Genomic DNA, 20,083 nt, shown 5'->3' on the forward strand with positions numbered 1-20,083 from the left:
TTGACTCAGAAACAGAACTTGTTAAAGACTGTATGATAAAATGGGCTCAGAATATTCAAGAAGTTATTACAATGGACACGTGGGAAAAGATCTGGGTGAGGAACGTAAAATTTACGCAAGCCCAAAACCTAAGAGAACTTTTATAAAATGTTTTATAGATGGCATTTAGATCCTAAAAAGCTTGCAAGTATGTATCCGAACTATCAGCCAAAATGTTGGAGATGTGGTGGTGAAGATGCAACGTATTTTCATATATGGTGGACCTGCAAAAAGGTTAAGGCTTTTTGGATAAATATTTGGTGGAATATGCAGAAGATCTTCAAGCAAAGGATAAAGTTTTGTCCGCAATTGTTTTTATTGGGTATAATTACAGATGCTACTGTTGTGGACATTAAGTTGATGTTGAATTTAATCACAGCAGCAAAACTCTTAATAGGTCAATATTGGAAGAAGGAGGAACTGCCGACTATAGAAGAATGGACTCTTAAAGTTTCTGACCTGGCGGAAATGGCAAAGATTTTGGCTCATTTGAAGGATCATTCGCAAGAACGTTATATTATGGAGTGGAAAAAGTGGATTGATTATATCCAGAACAATTATGGGACTAAAAAGTTTCATTTAGCATTTGAATAAGTTTTTTTTCTTTTTTTTTCTTCTCTTTTTTATGTAATATCAGTATTGCTTGTAGTCATTTTATATGAACTAGAGTGCGATAGACTTAATAGTGTATTGTTGTTAGCATATGGATGTTTATGATTGTTTTTTGTTTTTATACCTTGTACTTAGCTCTGGGAAGTCGGGGGAGGGGGGAATGGGGGGGGAGGGATAGGGAGGGTTAGGTAGGGGTGGGTGGAGGGAGGGGGGATTGTTAAAGATAAAATGTACTGTAAAACTTTTCAATAAAAAAAATGGATGGCAGGAGGTCTCCGATTGTGACAAGGAGTCTTCAATCAAAGACGGCAGCCCTGCATCCAGCCCCTGACACAAGCTCAGCGCCAGGGACCCCTTCGCATGCCTCCCTACATCTGCAAGCCACAGAGGGAAGCATGGAAGGCTTGCAGTCCACCCAAGACTGCCCAGATGCAGCGGAAACGGCCCGGGCCCAAGACAGGCACCGCGTGGACCAAATGACTGACCAGGAACGCAAGGAGCTGCTTCTAAAGTTCCTTGCAACACAAAGGACGCCACAAGCCTCTCCACAGGGGATGCCAGCGCAGGAGGCCTCTGGACACCGGGTGAGTCCTTCCCCAACGCCCACGAGGCCCCCTAACATGGCACCGGCCACCCTGAGTGACCCCGGGACCCCAGAGCTTTTGGCGCGAAATTTCCCGCCAAACTGTGACCTACAGCTTCCGGGGGCAACCGGAAACAAGATGGCGGCCCCCAGGACACCCACATGGTCTGATATAGATAGGCCTCAACCAAGCCTCGAGGCCCAGCAATCTGTAGCATCCTGCCGAAGTGGCACGGAAACCGCCTGGTCTTCCCCACCAGAAAGCCTCAAGGCCTATGATGGCAGTGAAGCCTGCCCAGCCAAGCCTACTGCAGCAGAGATTGGAGCAACTATCCGGACCCTGGTTGCAGCTCTGGAGGCTAAAACGACTGCAGCCTCAACATCGGGGGTAGCCAGCCTCCCTCGCCAACCCCAGGGGGCTCCCGGAAGAGTTCCAAGGCCTCCAATCCTTTCCCTGGGGACTACCTGCCGGGAGGCGTCCAGCCTGGAGCCTCCCAACTACGTCCTGCAACCCCAGAGGGCCCCCAGTGAACCCCCGGGATCTCCAACCTACTTTTCGAGACGCCCTGCTTGGCAGATGGTCTTCGGGGGGGCTCTGGAAGAGGCACCCCCCTCCAGAGCCGTCTTCAGCCGCCCCCAGGTTCTTCAGGACCAGCAATGGGCTTCCCAGGGCAATCCAGGCAATCCGGGCAATCCATGTGCCATCCAAGCTCCATCCTGCAATCCTCACCCCCCGGTGAGTGTTCCAGTGCCGGGGGGGTTTCAGGAGGAATCTTTGGAGCTTTTGTGGCCCTCAGTCCCTTTTCAGGGCCAAATTCCGGCCTACAGACCCAGGGCTGGGCCTAGTACAGAAGCAGGAAGCGCTCCCTCTGCCTCATGGGCCCCCAACTCCAAGCATGCTCAGTCGGAGCCATCCAAAAATCAGAGAAAAATACCACCACCTACCAGCAGAGGGATCCCTCTTCCATTCACCTCACTAGAGAGCTCTCACATGTATAGAAATGGACAAAGGACTGGGAAAAATTTCCTTTTTCATTCCCAGATCTCTTCACCTGTTTCTGCGCTCTCAAATAATTTTGAAAAACTGCAACTTGGGGGGGGGGAAATTTCAGCAGATGGAATAAAGAAGTGCAGGTATATCTATTAGAGCAAGGGACTCTAGAGATGGTTCTAGACCCTCCACCTCTTCCCTGGGGACCCCAAGAACAGTGGTACCATAGGAAAGCATATACCACTCTACTGAGTTCACTGGATACTAACTTGTACTCCAGCATTCCAGATGGACTCACAGCTGGTGAACCTTGGCGGTTATTATACAATTTATTCAACAGCGACACCATTGGTTCGATCACCAGACTCACAACTGAGTTTTACACCACCAGACTGAAGTTTGGGGCTAGCATGCCTGAACACCTGGGAAAATTGAAGACACTCAGGGCAGAACTGATGTCCAGAGACTACCCTGTAACTGATGTGAACATGGTCGCTGTCATTCTGGCTTCCCTGGACAGAATTTGGAGCAGCTTCATTGTTTCACTGGAGGGGACAATGAAGGAAGCCATGACTCTGTCCTACCTCACAGGGAGACTCATTGAGGAAGATAAGAGACGAAGAGATGCAGGAGAATACGCCAGAGTTACCACCCAGCGAGCCAGCAGGAGGCACCACAGCTCAGAGCAGGTTAATGCTCTACTTAAGTGTTTCATCTGTGGCTCTGAGGGGCACCTCAAGAAGGACTGCCCCCATCAACAACAAGGCCCCAAACGTGGTCCCAATCAAGTAAGGGGCAAGAGGCAAGGAAGGGGGCGTGGTGGGGGCAAAGGTAGTGCCAAGGGCAATTTTGTGTGTACTTGTTGTGACTCAGGGCCAGCCTGTGGGTTCGGCAGCCGGCTCAGATGTATCGGATGACTCAGATGAGGGGGAGGAGGGAGACGAACTGGCTGATGATGGCTTGGAGGCTTGGCAGAGCTCCCAGCCGGGGCCCTCTTCTCAGCTGCGTGAGCCCGATAGTGCGGAGGATGATGACCCACAGCTGGCCCTGTTCAAGGACGCCCGACGCAGGAGGCAGTCGAGCAGGACCAAGCAGAGAAAGGCTGCGGGTCTCCTCGGGAGGAGGCAGAGGGAGGCCACGCCCTGAACTCTAAATAAAAGGAGTGTTTGGGGAAGGGCTGGTTGCTGAAAGCAACCCTTCCGCTTGAGGATTCAAGTTCCAGTGTTTTTGTTTCTTGTTCTGTTAATTGAGTAATAAATCTTGGCAGACGCTTTGCAGCCTCAGACGCTCTCCAGTCTCTACTGTTTGAACAGGGGTTTGCCTTATTACAAGGCCGGTAGTTGGCTGGTTCAGAACAGTTTGCTTTCAGCCTCCCACCCCTTACTACTACGATGGAGCAGCTTCGTGCCGAGAATGCTCAGCTCACCCAGCAACTCACTTTGCTGGCAGCTCAGGTGGCTCAACTGCAAGCTCAGGTACATGCTGCACCCCCACCCAGGAGAAAATGTCAGATAGCTATGCCGGATAAATTTGCTGGCAATCCAGAACTGTTTCCTGCCTTCCTGGGACAATGCCAGCTTTTTATCAGCGTGAGAGCAGCTGATTTCCCCACTGACCGAGATAAGGTGGGATTCGTGTTGAGCCTTCTGTCGGGGGATGCAGCTTGTTGGGGCACGCCTCTGCTGGCACAGCCTAGCCCTTTGTTGGATAACTTTGGGGGGTTTTGTGACCATATGCGCCTCATGTACGAGGACCCGATTAAGGCGCAGACTGCCACCCGACGCCTGAAAGCTTTGAGGCAGGGTCAGCGCCCCCTACAGGCCTATATCAGCGATTTCCGGCTGCTTAGCCAGGATTCCGCCTGGAATGAGGCTGCTCTCGTGGATGCCTTCCAGGATGGCTTGTCGGAGGAGATGTTGGATGAGCTGGCCCGCGTGGACATTCCCTCAGACCTGAATGGGCTGATCCGTCTTTGTCTGCGGATCGATGCCCGGCTGCAGCAGCGAAAGAGTCGCCGTGCCACCCCACAGACCCCTGCCGCTCCTGTTGAGCGTGTGCCCCCAGTCCAGAGGGAGGAGCCAATGGAGCTGGGTGCCGCCAGGTCCCGTCTATCAGTGACGGAAATGGACAGACGACGATCGGGGGGGTTGTGTTTTTACTGTCGGGACCCTGGACATTTGGCTGCTTCTTGCCCAAAGAAGCGTCAGCGGGCATCAGTGACCAAGCCGGCCCCGAGAAAGTCCCCTGCTTTGCTGTCGGGAAATGGCCCGAGCCCGATCTAGACGGTGTGATAGATCGGGCGACCCACCACGACCACGCCGAGCGACGCCATTCCGACGGTGCCTGTGAACTTCCACGGCATTTGATTTTGGAGGCACGTCTGATCCTTCCTGGCAAGCCAGAGGGGATTCCGGTCCATGCCTTAATTGACTCTGGGGCTACCACTAACTTTATGGACTCGGCCTTCGTGGCCAAATGGGCTGTTCCCCAGTGTCCGGTGGATCCGCCCATGCTAGTGGAGACTATTGATGGTCGAGTGCTCCTGTCCGGGCCTATTACGGCCACCACGCAACCAGTGTGTATGGCCATCAGTTCCCATGTGGAGGCCATCCAGTTCTACATCACTTCGGATCTGCACTTCCCCGTGGTCTTGGGACTGGCGTGGCTCCGGGCGCATGATCCACAGATCTATTGGTCTCAGAACTTGGTCACCTTCCCAAGTTTGCAGTGCGTGGACCACACCCGCCATATCTGTGCCAGATATGGCAGGGTTCCTCAGGGGTTTCCTTGCCTCCCGAACTGTCCGACTTTGCTGATGTGTTCAGCGAGTCAGAGGCGGACCAATTACCCCCGCACAGGCCCTATGACTGTTCCATTGATCTAGTCCCTGATGCGCCTCTCCCAGTGGGGCGTTTGTACTCCATGTCGGAGCCCGAGTTGGCTGCATTGCGGGACTTCCTGACAAAGAATTTGGCTCGTGGTTTCATCCGGCCCTCGTCCTCGCCAGTGTCTGCGCCCGTGCTCTTTGTCAAAAAGAAGTCGGGCGAGTTACGGCTTTGCTGTGACTACCGGAAACTCAACGCCATCACGGTGCGTAACCGCTACCCGCTGCCCCTCATCCCCGAGCTCTTGGACCGACTCCGGGAGGCTAAGATCTTCACGAAACTGGACCTGCGTGGAGCTTACAACCTCGTCAGGGTTCGGCCGGGTGATGAGTGGAAGACGGCGTTTGGTACTCGCTATGGACATTTCGAGTACACGGTGATGCCGTTTGGCCTGACCAACGCCCCCGCTGTGTTTCAGCATTTTATGAACGACATCTTTCGAGATCTGTTGGACCAGTTTGTCGTGATTTACCTGGACGACATCCTGATTTACTCCCCGTCGCGTGAAGCGCATCATCAGCATCTCCGTCAGGTCCTGCAGCGCCTCCGGAAACATCGGCTGTTTGCCAAGTTGGAGAAGTGCCAGTTCTACCAGGTGACCATCGATTTCCTGGGTCACCGCATTTCTCCTGAGGGCATCGCCATGGAACCGAGTAAAGTTGAGTCGTTGCAGAGTTGGCAACCCCCGCGTCGCGTGAAGGATGTTCAGCGACTTCTTGGATTCGCCAACTACTATCGAACATTCATCCCTGGCTTTGCTGCCTTGACAGCCCCCCTCACCCGGCTCCTGCAGAAGAAGACTCGGTTCCAGTGGAACGCCCCCGAACAACAGGCGTTCCAAGCTTTGAAGGACGCCTTCATGAAGGAGCCCATCTTGAAGCATCCTGACCCGCAACGGCCGTTTGTCGTGGAGGCGGACGCCTCCAACATTGCCATTGGGGCCGTGTTACTCCAGGCAACGACGCCCAGCGGTACCCTTTTCCCTTGCGCGTATCACTCCCGGAAATTGAATCCCTCGGAGCGCAACTATACCATCTGGGAGAAGGAGCTGCTGGCCATCAAGGCGGCGTTCGAGGCTTGGAGGCATCATCTGGAGGGGGCGCGGCATCAAATCGAGGTCCGGACGGACCACAAGAATCTGGAAAGCCTGCAGACCGCTTGGAATTTGAACCAACGCCAGATCCGGTGGTCCCTCTTCTTTGCGAGGTTTGACTTCCGGGTGCGGTACATACCAAGCGGGCACAACCAGAGAGCGGATGCTCTGTCCAGGAAGCCCGAGTACACCCGAGCGGAAGACAAGCTTCCGCCCAGGACCGTGATCCCCGTCGAGTCTTTTGCTGCGGTGCGGGAGCCGGTGGATATACGGGCTCGGATCCGGGAGGCGCAGCAGCAGGAGGCGTGGGTGGCTCAGCGGAAGGAAGAGGTGGGGCCAGATTCGCCTTGGTCGGTCACGGATGGACTCCTGTATTATCGTGACCGGCTCTATGTTCCGGGAGGGCCACTCAGGGGACTCGTCCTCAGCCAGTGTCATGATAACCCGGCTGCGGGGCATTTTGGCCTGTTCAAGACTCTGAACCTGGTCTCCCGTACCTTCTGGTGGCCCCGAGTCCGACACGACATCCAGTCTTATGTCACCTCCTGCATCCCATGCAGGCAGGCCAAGTCAGCGACAGGGGCCCCGCCTGGTTTACTGCAGCCATTGCCAACACCCAAGAGACCCTGGGGGGCTGTGTCCATGGACTTTCTGACGGATCTACCCCCATCCTCCGGCTTCACGACAGTGTTTGTGGTGGTGGACATGTTGACCAAGATGGCGCACTTCATCCCCTGTCGCGGCTTACCGTCAGCTCGCGCCACTAGTCGCATGTTCATCCAACAGGTGTTCCGGCTGCACGGCCTTCCCGATAGAGTCGTCTCCAATAGGGGGGCCCAGTTTACAGCCCGCTTCTGGCAGGAGTTGATGCGGGCGTTGGACATTAAGGTTTGCCTCTCGTCCGCGCATCATCCTCAGACCGACGGGGGTACCGAGAAGGTCATCGGCATCTTAGAGCAGTATCTGCGCTGCTACGTTAACCTGCAGCAGGACAATTGGGTGGACTATTTGGCCATAGCCGAGTTTGCCTTTAACAACTCGCAGCACACCTCCACGCAGATGACACCGTTCTTGGCCAACGTGGGTTATCACCCCCGGTTTTTTCCCCTTTCTCCCGTGGACTCACCGGAGCCGGCAGCGAACGAATTCATGGCGGAGTTACAGGCGATCCATCGGTTGGTGCGACGGCAGCTGGAGAAGGCCAAGGCCGACTACAAGAGGTTCGCCGATCGGTCGAGAAGGGATACGCCTCCACTATCGGTGGGGGATCGGGTCTGGCTGTCCACCAGGAACCTACCATCCACTCGGCCGGTGAGGAAGCTGGACCACCGTTACTTTGGACCGTTCCCAGTCGAGGCCATCATCAATCCGGTCGCCTATCGTTTAACTCTGCCACGTTCCCTGCGCGTGCATCCCGTCTTCCATCGGTCCTTGTTGGTCCCCGAACAACCGGCTTGTCCACTTCGCCAAGCGGAACCTCCCCCATCAGGACCTCGTGATGGAGGCAGCACCCCCGAGTACGAGGTCGCCAGCATCCGGGATTCCCGCTGGCTGAAAGGTCGCTTCCAGTACCTGATCGAGTGGAAAGGGTACGGGCCGGAGGACTTCACATGGGAAGACGCGACCGCCGTTCATGCCCCTGCATTGGTGACTGCGTTTCACGAACAATTCCCATCCCGACCGCATCCGGATCAGCAGCCCTGGGGGAAGGGCCCTGCGGTGCGGGATAGTGTTGTGACTCAGGGCCAGCCTGTGGGTTCGGCAGCCGGCTCAGATGTATCAGATGACTCAGATGAGGGGGAGGAGGGAGACGAACTGGCTGATGATGGCTTGGAGGCTTGGCAGAGCTCCCAGCCGGGGCCCTCTTCTCAGCTGCGTGAGCCCGATAGTGCGGAGGATGATGACCCACAGCTGGCCCTGTTCAAGGACGCCCGACGCAGGAGGCAGTCGAGCAGGACCAAGCAGAGAAAGGCTGCGGGTCTCCTCGGGAGGAGGCAGAGGGAGGCCACGCCCTGAACTCTAAATAAAAGGAGTGTTTGGGGAAGGGCTGGTTGCTGAAAGCAACCCTTCCGCTTGAGGATTCAAGTTCCAGTGTTTTTGTTTCTTGTTCTGTTAATTGAGTAATAAATCTTGGCAGACGCTTTGCAGCCTCAGACGCTCTCCAGTCTCTACTGTTTGAACAGGGGTTTGCCTTATTACAAGGCCGGTAGTTGGCTGGTTCAGAACAGTTTGCTTTCAGCCTCCCACCCCTTACTACTACGATGGAGCAGCTTCGTGCCGAGAATGCTCAGCTCACCCAGCAACTCACTTTGCTGGCAGCTCAGGTGGCTCAACTGCAAGCTCAGGTACATGCTGCACCCCCACCCAGGAGGAAATGTCAGATAGCTATGCCGGATAAATTTGCTGGCAATCCAGAACTGTTTCCTGCCTTCCTGGGACAATGCCAGCTTTTTATCAGCGTGAGAGCAGCTGATTTCCCCACTGACCGAGATAAGGTGGGATTCGTGTTGAGCCTTCTGTCGGGGGATGCAGCTCGTTGGGGCACGCCTCTGCTGGCACAGCCTAGCCCTTTGTTGGATAACTTTGGGGGGTTTTGTGACCATATGCGCCTCATGTACGAGGACCCGATTAAGGCGCAGACTGCCACCCGACGCCTGAAAGCTTTGAGGCAGGGTCAGCGCCCCCTACAGGCCTATATCAGCGATTTCCGGCTGCTTAGCCAGGATTCCGCCTGGAATGAGGCTGCTCTCGTGGATGCCTTCCAGGATGGCTTGTCGGAGGAGATGTTGGATGAGCTGGCCCGCGTGGACATTCCCTCAGACCTGAATGGGCTGATCCGTCTTTGTCTGCGGATCGATGCCCGGCTGCAGCAGCGAAAGAGTCGCCGTGCCACCCCACAGACCCCTGCCGCTCCTCTTGAGCGTGTGCCCCCAGTCCAGAGGGAGGAGCCAATGGAGCTGGGTGCCGCCAGGTCCCGTCTATCGGTGACGGAAATGGACAGATGACGATCGGGGGGGTTGTGTTTTTACTGTGGGGACCCTGGACATTTGGCTGCTTCTTGCCCAAAGAAGCGTCAGCGGGCATCAGTGACCAAGCCGGCCCCGAGAAAGTCCCCTGCTTTGCTGTCGGGAAACGGCCAGAGCCCGATCTAGACGGTGTGATAGATCGGGCGACCCACCACGACCACGCCGAGCGACGCCATTCCGACGGTGCCTGTGAACCTCCACGGCATTTGATTTTGGAGGCACGTCTGATCCTTCCTGGCAAGCCAGAGGGGATTCCGGTCCATGCCTTAATTGACTCTGGGGCTACCACTAACTTTATGGACTCGGCCTTCGTGGCCAAATGGGCTGTTCCCCAGTGTCCGGTGGATCCGCCCATGCTAGTGGAGACTATTGATGGTCGAGTGCTCCTGTCCGGGCCTATTACGGCCACCACGCAACCAGTGTGTATGGCCATCAGTTCCCATGTGGAGGCCATCCAGTTCTACATCACTTCGGATCTGCACTTCCCCGTGGTCTTGGGACTGGCGTGGCTCCGGGCGCATGATCCACAGATCTATTGGTCTCAGAACTTGGTCACCTTCCCAAGTTTGCAGTGCGTGGACCACACCCGCCATATCTGTGCCGGCCAGGTGGAGGGTTCCTCAGGGGTTTCCTTGCCTCCCGAACTGTCCGACTTTGCTGATGTGTTCAGCGAGTCAGTGCCGGACCAATTACCCCCGCACAGGCCCTATGACTGTTCCATTGATCTAGTCCCTGATGCGCCTCTCCCAGTGGGGCGTTTGTACTCCATGTCGGAGCCCGAGTTGGCTGCATTGCGGGACTTCCTGACAAAGAATTTGGCTCGTGGTTTCATCCGGCCCTCGTCCTCGCCAGTGTCTGCGCCCGTGCTCTTCGTCAAAAAGAAGTCGGGCGAGTTACGGCTTTGCTGTGACTACCGGAAACTCAACGCCATCACGGTGCGTAACCGCTACCCGCTGCCCCTCATCCCCGAGCTCTTGGACCGACTCCGGGAGGCTAAGATCTTCACGAAACTGGACCTGCGTGGAGCTTACAACCTCGTCAGGGTTCGGCCGGGTGATGAGTGGAAGACGGCGTTTGGTACTCGCTATGGACATTTCGAGTACACGGTGATGCCGTTTGGCCTGACCAACGCCCCCGCTGTGTTTCAGCATTTTATGAACGACATCTTTCGAGATCTGTTGGACCAGTTTGTCGTGGTTTTTTCCCCTTTCTCCCATGGACTCACCGGAGCCGGCAGCGAACGAATTCATGGCGGAGTTACAGGCGATCCATCGGTTGGTGCGACGGCAGCTGGAGAAGGCCAAGGCCGACTACAAGAGGTTCGCCGATCGGTCGAGAAGGGATACGCCTCCACTATCGGTGGGGGATCGGGTCTGGCTGTCCACCAGGAACCTACCATCCACTCGGCCGGTGAGGAAGCTGGACCACCGTTACTTTGGACCGTTCCCAGTCGAGGCCGTCATCAATCCGGTCACCTATCGTTTACCTCTGCCACGTTCCCTGCGCATGCATCCCGTCTTCCATCGGTCCTTGTTGGTCCCCGAACAACCGGCTTGTCCACTTCGCCAAGCGGAACCTCCCCCATCAGGACCTCGTGATGGAGGCAGCACCCCCGAGTACGAGGTCGCCAGCATCCGGGATTCCCGCTGGCTGAAAGGTCGCTTCCAGTACCTGATCGAGTGGAAAGGGTACGGGCCAGAGGACTTCACATGGGAAGACGCGACCGCCGTTCATGCCCCTGCGTTGGTGACTGCGTTTCACGAACAATTCCCATCCCGACCGCATCCGGATCGGCAGCCCCGGGGGAAGGGCCCTGCGGTGCGGGATAGTTTTGTGACTCAGGGCCAGCCTGTGGGTTCGGCAGCCGGCTCAGATGTATCGGATGACTCAGATGAGGGGGAGGAGGGAGACGAACTGGCTGATGATGGCTTGGAGGCTTGGCAGAGCTCCCAGCCGGGGCCCTCTTCTCAGCTGCGTGAGCCCGATAGTGCGGAGGATGATGACCCACAGCTGGCCCTGTTCAAGGACGCCCGACGCAGGAGGCAGTCGAGCAGGACCAAGCAGAGAAAGGCTGCGGGTCTCCTCGGGAGGAGGCAGAGGGAGGCCACGCCCTGAACTCTAAATAAAAGGAGTGTTTGGGGAAGGGCTGGTTGCTGAAAGCAACCCTTCCACTTGAGGATTCAAGTTCCAGTGTTTTTGTTTCTTGTTCTGTTAATTGAGTAATAAATCTTGGCAGACGCTTTGCAGCCTCAGACGCTCTCCAGTCTCTACTGTTTGAACAGGGGTTTGCCTTATTACAAGGCCGGTAGTTGGCTGGTTCAGAACAGTACTTGTGCTCTCACCCCCACCACAAAAGCTGATAGCCCCACTGACTTATGGTTACTGGACTCTGGAGCTTCATCTCACATTACCAATATGAAACAAGGGTTTAAAAGGTTAAAGAAAATTAACTCATCTGTCAAGGTGGCCAATGGTGATAAGGCTTTGGTTGTTGGGGAGGGCACTGTTTCTGTACCCGGGCTGGGAAAAGTTGAAGGGGTATTGCATGCTCCCTCCATTGCCAACAACCTATTAAGCATTATCAAATTATGTGACGATGACAAGGTGGAAGTTTTATTTCGCAAAGGGGGAGGTCATGTCACCCGGAACCAGAGGGTCATTGGAAGTATTGCCATCATAAATGGTTTGCCATACTTCTTCCCTGAGAACCCAGCCACCTCAGAAGGGGCCCCACAGCCAGCTCCAAGGCTGTTTAAGGAGCGCAAGGCCGAAGCGGTTGCACCCAAGCCATCTCAGCCAGCCCCACGGCTTTCCAAGGGCAGTGTGGACAAGAAACCTGAACCTCAGCAAGCACCTACAGCACCGCTGAAGGCAACCAGAGCCAAGAGGGTGTCAGTGGGGAAGCCGCTCCACAATAAGTGTGCCCATCTCTTACACCGAAGATTAGGTGATGCGAGCTTCCCTGTGGTTAAAAAGATGGGAGCGTTTGCTGAGGGAGTCCAGCTCAAGGATTATGAGGTGTTCCTGGACTGTGCCATCTGTAAGAGGGCAAAGAGGAAGGCTGCCCCCATCCCTAAGGCGTCACTGCGTAAGACCCAATACCCGTACCAACTAGTACATGTTGATTTGGTTGGGCCTTTCACACCATCCCTAGGGAAAAGTCAGTATTTTCTCACTGCCGTTGACGATTTTTCACGGTACGGCCATGTGTATACGCTCACAGAAAAATCCGAAGCCTTTGACGCTATAAAATCACTGTACAACTTTGTAGAGACCCAGTATAAGACCAAGATCGCACAACTGCAGAGCGACCGCGGGGCTGAGTTCATGTCCCGAAAATTCCAGGTCTGGGTAAGGCGTAAGGGCATCCGCCATTTTCTTACTGCGCCATTCACCCCTGCTCAAAATGGCGTAGCAGAGAAAAGAAATGGAATCCTGCAAACTATGGTGCGTAGTCTGATTGCGGACGCTGGGGTCGCAGAATCATACTGGGCAGAGGCGGTGAAATACGCCAATTACACCTTAAACCGCACCTGGAGCAGTGTTGTGAACCAGACCCCATATTTCCTGGTCCACGGTAGGAAGCCAAGTCTGGGACACTTGCGTGTGTTTGGCTCCTACGCTTGGGTGCACATCCCCAAGCAGCTGCGGAAGAAGGGGAGATCTGTCTCCTAGAGACTGAGGTTCTTGGGCTATGCTCCTGGCTCCAAGGCCTACCGTTTCTTGGGAGAAGGGGGCAGGACTGTGACTTCCCAATCTGCCTCCTTCAAAGAGGACTCCAATTGGACCCAGATCCACTCAAATGATCTGAGCCCATATATCAACCGACCCAGCAAGGACACACCGACCACGACATCACCTGAGACGACCACATACCCTGCCACCGATGAGAGCAAGGAACAAGACGAAGATGTCATCCTACCTGGATCAGATGGGGAGGATGAGCCGTCCAGTCCCAAGGGGGAAGACACGCTGTCTTCACCCCCAGCGACGCCTCAGAGACCTGCGGAAGAAAAGGGCGGTGAGTGGCAGAAGGTCAGGAGATCAAAGCGGTCCAACAAAGGGATCAAGGCAAAGAGAATCGACATTGGGCACATCGCGTCTGTCAACAGCGTTGTGGTCACCCCAAAATCCTTCTCTGACATCCAGGAGCTGCCCATCGAAGAACAGGAGAAATGGCAGCTCGCGATGGAGAAGGAAATGCAGAGCCTAAGAAAGCTCAAGGTCTTCACCCCCCAGCAACCACCAAAGGAGAGGAAAGTCATTGGCACAAGGTGGGTTTACAAGGCCAAACCACTTGCCAATGGCCTCTACCTGTATAAGGCCCGTTTGGTAGCTCAGGTGTTCGCTCAGCACTACATGGAGGACTATGGGGAGACCTACTCTCCAACCGTGCGGGCAGAGAGCGTCAAGGCCACCCTCGTAACTGCAGCCGCTCTGGGGGAGGAAGTCTTCCAATTTGACATCCAGACGGCTTACCTCCACGCCAACCTGGACTGGCAGATCTACGTGAGGGCCCCTCCTGGCTACCAGCAGGAAGGGGGAAATACATGGTTGCTCCACAAAGGGTTATATGGCCTCAAGCAGTCGGGGAAACTATGGTATGACTGCCTTAGAAAAAGTTTAGAACGAGTTGGTTTCACTGCATCCCATGCAGATGAATGTGTTTTCACACGCAACTCCAAGGGTACCACAGAACGGGTGTTAGTTTATGTGGACGACCTACTATATGTAGGGCCTGACAAGGAAGGGTGTGATGAATTTGCCAAGGCCCTGGAGGAAAAGTTTACCCTGAAGTCTTTGGGGCAGGTTGACAAGTACTTGGGTGTGCACATCTTGGCCACTAAGGGGGGGTTCGCCCTATCTCAGAAAGAAAAGATAGAGGAGTTATTGGCCAAATGCAAAATGGCAGAATCTAACCCAACGCGTAGCCCGATACAAAGTGACTATTACAATCACACTCACAAGGACGGTCCTGAGTTCACAGATAATACGCTTTACAGATCTGTGATCGGCTCCTTGCTATATATCAGCAATTGGAGCAGGCCTGACATAGCTTTAGCTGTGAATCTACTGTCCAGGCACGTGGAACACCCAAAGGAATTCCACTGGACTGCTGTTAAAAGGGTACTTAGGTACCTCAGGGGCACGACCGATGCTCTCCTTGTGCTGGAACCAGAGAAGGGGAAGACGGCTCAGCTCTCCGCTTACTCAGACGCAGACTGGGCTGGCGACACCAAGAGTAGACGGAGCACCTCTGGTTTCCTCATATTGCTAAATGGCTGTCCTATCCATTGGCATGTTAGGCAGCAAAAATTTGTTTCTTGCTCCACGGCCGAGGCTGAATATGCCAGCCTGTCAGACACGGCCAATGATTTGATTTGGTTCGATGCTCTGATAACGAGCATCTGGGCATCTCCTCCTCTGCCCATCCAAATTCAAGCGGATAATACAGCTGCAATTGCAATCTCGGGGGCATATGCAGTGGGCTCTAGGTCCCGCCACATAGACATACGCTATAAAAATGTCAGGCAGCTTGCCAAAGAGGGTTTTATACATGTTGAGCATTGTAACACAACTGACCAGATAGCTGATCTGTTCACCAAACCTGTTCCCATTGACCGGCACAACCTTCTGTGTAAGCGTTTGTGTTTGGTCTTCTGAACGTTTTTATGCATGTCTATGACACCTGCTCGCCCCCTCACACACATTCACTGGTCCCTGTCATTGGCTGGCAAGAAGGGGAATTGTTAGATGTTTTGTGCCAGCCATGGCAGTTCTCCAAAAAGGTCATCAGATGGGAGCAAAGAGGCTTCTTTGCTCCCACTGGTGGGTCAGGGGTCCCTGGCCCCTGCATCCCCATTGGCGAGAGAGTTTTATGGCAAGGGAGGGGCTGAGATCCCCCATAAATACCTCTGCTCAAGGGGCTGCTCTTAGTCTAGCTATGCTTGCTTGCTCTCTCTTTGTTCTCTCTTCTGCTAGCTTACAATCCAGGCATGGAGGCCTCCATGCCAGGAAACTCTTTCTATTTACTTTATCGTTAAATAAAGCTTTGAATGATTGCATCTCTGCGTGATGCCTTTTTACTTGGAAGCACCTTAACGATCCATCGACCTCGTGAGACCATCTCGCATTCATTTCCTTTCAGTTATAATTACAAAACTAGCTTTATGTACTAACTTTGGTGTGGTTGCATTCCGATCCTCAGGATCACTAGCCCACACACACAGAATGCTTGAACCACCAACTTTTTGTGCTTTTCCATTTCTTGGGGCCATCATGTGACAGCTGACTCCAAAACCATTGTCCCAAAGGATTACCTCTGTGACTCCTTACTCCCTAATTTATTTCTTACCTGTGGATAGTTAGATACAACAAATTAAAAATAGTTAATTCTATTAGTGCCTAAATATAAAGCTGATATTTGCTTCAGACTGAATATTTCAGGAGCGGCTATCGTAGTTTACCCTTATAAAGTTTGTGAAAATTTCAAATTGTGTTGCTGGGTTTAACTTTTGAAATCCTACATATCTAATGGCCCATCTCCTGCAAGATGACTGTGGCCAGCCTCTTTGTTCTGTTTGCAGGGGAATATTCTGGGTACTCCCAGTTTGGGTGGTGAAACAAGTAGGAGCCCAGAAGCTGTGGTTCTCCATTGCTGCTCTGGAGCAAAATTCCTCTGAGAACTCCAAAATTCTTCCAAGTCCAGAAGAATCAGAAAATATACAGGAGACACTCAGATGGACAACCCTATAATTCACGTGTGTATGATTAGGGGATGGGGTACAGCAGAGTCAGATTTGCAAGATTCTGTTATTATAACCACCTTCAATAAAAGTAAGACTTAACTTTTATGTGGAGTTGATTCCTGGTCTGATCTACCTAGTGATGCTGACAGCTATTCTGACATATTCTGACTCACCGCCCTGAGTCCTTCGGGAGAAGGGCGGTATACAAATAAAATTATTATTATTATTATTATTATTATTATTATTATTATTATTATTATTATTATTATTATTATTATTATTATTATTATTATTATTATTATACTGGCTTTGTAACCATCTTCAGGGTGCTATTGTAAGTTTATATTGTTTTTTTAAAGAATTACTATAATTAGACTTCATAGTTTGTGAACCAACTAGAGGTATGCACCTGTGACAGTATTCAAGTAATGGAAATAAATAATGGCAGATCATTTGAGTATTGATATGACATATTTAAAAAAATATCAAGGTGGCTGCGCGGCGCCGGAGACAGCCTTCCCGGGCTGCCCGCGGCTCAGCTGTGTGTTTTTTCGCCCGAAACAGCGCCGATCAGCTGTTCGGGCGAATTTGAAGCCCCCTCCTCGGGAGAAGAGGAGGGGGTGAGGCCCCAGGTAGGGGTCGAGTTCTCCGGGGCCGCCTGAGCTTGGAGCTTGGGCGGCTGAAGGATTGAACTCCCCCGAAGCCTGGGTTGCTCCCAGCTGGCCAGCGTCTCTGCTCCGGATTTCTTGGAGCAGAGCCAGGCGTCTGCGACCACCCCTGCCTGAAGAAAGGACTATGGATTAAAGGAGCAGGCAGAGCGGTACAAGAGGAAAAGGTGAAGAAGATTATTTTATTATACTCTCGAGCTTGATGGACTTTTTAAACTTCAAGTGAAAGTGCGTCACAATTGAAAAGTAAAAGATGGCGGCTAAACCTCCCCCTAAAACTCTTCGGAGTGGTGGATCTTCTCCGGTGCAACAATCATCATTACAGGCGTTGCACCCTCCTGATGTACTGACACCGAAGGACTTACGAGATGCTCTAGATAAACATGCCCAGGTACTTTTGGAATCAATTAATCAATCAATGGGTGATAAATTTGCACAGATGGAGGAGAAATTGGAGAAACTGGAGGAGAGAATGGAAGAGAGGATGGAACAGAAGTTTAGCGTGATGAAGGTAGACATTTTGTCTTCAGTGCATAAAGTGGCGGAATGTGTGGAAGATTTAGATGAAAAAGTGGATGATTTGACCCAAAAGAATGCAATATTAGAAGTAAAAGTACGGGAGAATGAAAATTTAAGAGACAAAATGGAAAGGGAGTTAAGCCTTGCCCAATATTACCAGATGCAGTTTGCTGTTAGAATCAGAGGTTTAAAAGAGAATATTAAGGAAGATTTAAAGCAGCTGGTCTCTGAGGCTCTCGAAGTGGTATTGAACCAGCCAGCATCTGAAATAAGAGCAGCTATGGATAAAGTGTTCCGTGTGAATTCATGGATTGCCAGACAGAGAAAGCTGCCTAGAGATGTGGTGGTTTACTTTGCAAAAAGAGAAATTAGAGATGAAGTTATACAAGCTGCCTATGATGCTAAAGTTGTGATTGCTGATCAAGAAGTCTTGGTTACCAGCCTAAATGTTGGAGGTGTGGTGATGAAGATGCAACATATTTTCACATATGGTGGACATGTAAGAAGGTTAAGGCTTTTTGGATAAAAATCTGGTGGAATATGCAGAAGATTTTTAAACAGAGGATAAAGTTTTGTCCGCAACTTTTTTTGTTGGGAATAATTGCAGACGCTACAGTTGTGGACACCAAGCTGATGTTGAACTTAATTACGGCGGCAAGACTTTTGATAGGCCAATATTGGAAGAAAGAGGAGTTGCCGACCATAGAAGAGTGGACTTTAAAGGTTTCCGACCTGGCAGAGATGGCGAAGATTTCGGCCTATTTGAAAGATCATTCGCAAGAACGTTATATTATGGAATGGAGAAAATGGATTGAGTTTATCCAGAACAAGTATAGGGTTAAGAAGTTTTATGTAGCATTCGAATAAGTCTTCTTTCGTTTTTCTTTCTTTTTTTATTCTAGTTTTTTATATATATCTAATATTGTTAAGGTGTGTTTTATCCTATATAAGCTAGAGAGTGATGGATTTTAGAACTTATAGTTGTTAGTATATGGTTGTTTATGATTGCCTTTTTATATATATATATATACCTTGTATTTAGCTCTGGGAAGTCGGGGGGGAGGGGGGGTGGAGGGAGGGGGGGAGGGAGGGAGGTTGGGGGGAGGTAGGGGGGGTACAGGGAGGGGGAAGGGGGGTTTTTTAAAGGAAAACTGTATTTTAAAACTTTTCAATTAAAAAAAAAAAGAAAAAAAAAGAAGTCTTGGTTTTAAAAGAAATCCCTCCAAAGATTTTAAGGAGAAGGAAGGACTTTACATTTCTTGTGCAAGAGCTTAAGCAACGAGATATAAGGTTCAGATGGGAGATTCCAGACGGGCTGATGGTGATGTATGAAGGTAAAAGGTATCGGCTGATCACTGTGAAGCAAGCGCATGATTTCTACAATAATGTTTTAAAAGCAACCCCATTAACACTTCTGGAAGCTGCAAAGGGATCTGGCGAAGGTGAACATCAAGAGGATGAAACAGAGGAAAATGGTGCTGGAGGAGATCAAGCTATAACTTCTTTGGATGATCCTAGAGAGCAAAGGGTAACGCGTGCTGCTTTAAGACGAGCAAAGAAAATAAAAGAACAAGACCAGCAAAAGTCTTCAGAATCTTCACAACGTACTCATAGCCAAGCAGTGGGAGGAGCACGGCCTAAAGAAGATAGTCCTATCAAAGCTGCGCTCCAAGAGCTTTGGGAGGATATGCATGGCAACTAAATTCTTAACTTGGAACGTTAATGGACTAAATTCACCACAGAAGAGGAAGAAAGTTTTTCAATATTTAAAACAATTTAAGATAGATGTTATATGTTTGCAAGAAACGCATATTAGAGTTTTGGATCAAAAGTATTTATCGAACTCGAGGTTGGGTACGCAATTTGTTGCTTCTGCAGAGAACAAGAAAAATGGAGTGGTTGTTTATGTTAAAAGTGCCTTAACAGCAGACTTAATTGAAGCAGATAAGCATGGAAGATATGTTATGATTGAGCTGCTGTTAGAAGGTAAAAAGACGCTTTTAGTTGGATTATATGCACCTAATCAACAACAAGATGACTTTTTTAGTTTACTTCACACAAAGCTTACCCAGTTGGATTATAAATCTTTTATTTTTATGGGGGACTGGAATGGTGTTTTGGATGTACAGTTGGACAAGGCTGGAGTTTTCAAGCGCATTCCAAGTCATGCTAGATTGCCTAAATCTTTTTTTGAAATGAAGGATGACCTGGAATTGCGAGATATTTGGCGTGAGAGATATTTGCAGGAGAAGGATTATACTTTTTATTCTGATAGACATCAATCTTTTTCGAGGATTGATTTTATTTTGCTGACTAATGATTTTTTTTGAGGACTAAAAAGGTGAAGATTTGTGCAAGAACTATCTCTGATCACAGTCCAGTTTGGTTAGAGATTGATAAGGAGAAAAGAGACAGGCGCTCGTGGCGCGTAAATGAGAATTTGTTTAGAAATCAGAGAAATGTGGAAGAATGCAAACAGCGGATGAAGGATTTTTTTGAGATTAACATGAATAAGGGTACCTCTATGGATATGGTTTGGGATGCTAGCAAGGCCTATATGAGAGGGGTGTTGATATATATGAATAATAAACATAGACGTGCAGTGGAAACTAGAAGGAAAGAACTGGAGAATGAAATAAAGGAAAAAGAAAAGGCTTTGATTTTGAACTCAGAGGATGTGAAGACCAAGGAGGCTATTAGACTGTTAAGAGGACAATTTGATAAATTAATGGCTGATCAAGTGGCGACCAATCTGCGGTTTGCTAGGCATAATACTTTTTGCAACGCTAATAAACCAGGCAGATGGTTAGCTTATAGATTGAGGAAAAAACAAAGGGCTTCTAATATAGATAAGATTGGGTATAAAGGAAGGGTTGTGTTTCAACAGTACTTTATTAAGGATGCTTTTGTGGATTTTT

This window comes from Vipera ursinii, assembly GCF_947247035.1.
Source record: "Vipera ursinii genome assembly, chromosome: W".
Lineage (NCBI taxonomy): Eukaryota > Metazoa > Chordata > Lepidosauria > Squamata > Viperidae > Vipera > Vipera ursinii.